General features: G+C 59.2%; 1 pseudogene; it reads right to left on the reverse strand.

Moving 5' to 3' along the window:
• Positions 1–205: 205 nt before the first annotated feature.
• Positions 206–731, reverse strand: LOC122431428 (annotated as a pseudogene).
• Between the last annotated feature and the right edge of the window lie 334 nt (positions 732–1065).

Here is a 1065-nt window from a genome sequence, read left to right on the forward strand (position 1 = left end):
GGACAGAGCATGATTGGAGTTCCTCTGCCTCACCCCTTCCTCCCACCAAGAGGGAAGAGGTGGGGATGCTGTGGACCGTGGCCTGAGCTATATGGCCGTACCAGCTGCCCCCTGCCCACCCTGTCCCCACTTTCTCCGCTCTGCCCATTGATGCCTGCTCCTCAAAACGTTCTGATCGCAAAAGGATAGCCCCACCCACCGGGGCTCAGGTCTGGGCCTCCGGGAGTAGGGCGGGGCTATGGCTCTCTCCTTCCTCCTCCCCAAGGTAGGTTGGCCTTCCCTGGGCACGAGGCTACCATATGGTGGATGCTCTGGCAGAAGGGGCACTTCTTGGGCCGGGGTGGCAGTTTTCCTTCCTCGGCGTGATGGTCTAGCCCTCCGCTGTTGTAGCACCTCTCTCCCTTTGATCTGCGTTTTTGCTTATTCTGCCCTTTGGGTCACCTTTCACTCTCAATACACAACACCCCACCAGGGCCCAGGACCCGGATAGATTCCAGGCCCTTGGCGGGCTTCTTAAAGGTGAACTCCACGGCCTGACCCTCCTTCAGGCCCCAGAAGCCCTCCGTGTGCAGCTTCCTCTGGTCCACAAAGGCATCCAACCGGGGGGGGATAGAGCGCGACCCTGTGCGGGAGGTCCTGGAGAGGAAGCCGAACCCCGTGCACAAGATGAGCCACTTACAGAGGCCGCCTCCTCTTGGCGCAGCCACCTGCTGGTTTGATCCGGAGGCCATGGTTAGTCGGCTGAGCCTGCGGCCCTGGGCCCCTTCTCAGGCAGCTGCTGGCCCCCAGAGAAGTCCCCTGACCTCATGTTTTGACTCTTTACTAGTGGGTTCAGTTCAGTTCAGTTGCTCAGTCGTGTCCAGCTCTTTGTGACCTCATGCACTGCAGGACGCCAGGCCTCCCTGTCCATCACCAACTCCCAGAGTTTACTCAACCTCATGTCCATTGAGTCGGTGATGCCATCCAGCCATCTCATCCTCTGTCCTCCCCTTCTCCTCCTGCCTTCAATCTTTCCCAGCATCAGGGTGTTTTCCAATGAGGCAATTCTAGGCATCAAGTGGCCAA

This window comes from Cervus canadensis, chromosome 29, assembly GCF_019320065.1.
Source record: "Cervus canadensis isolate Bull #8, Minnesota chromosome 29, ASM1932006v1, whole genome shotgun sequence".
Classification (NCBI taxonomy): Eukaryota; Metazoa; Chordata; class Mammalia; order Artiodactyla; family Cervidae; genus Cervus; species Cervus canadensis.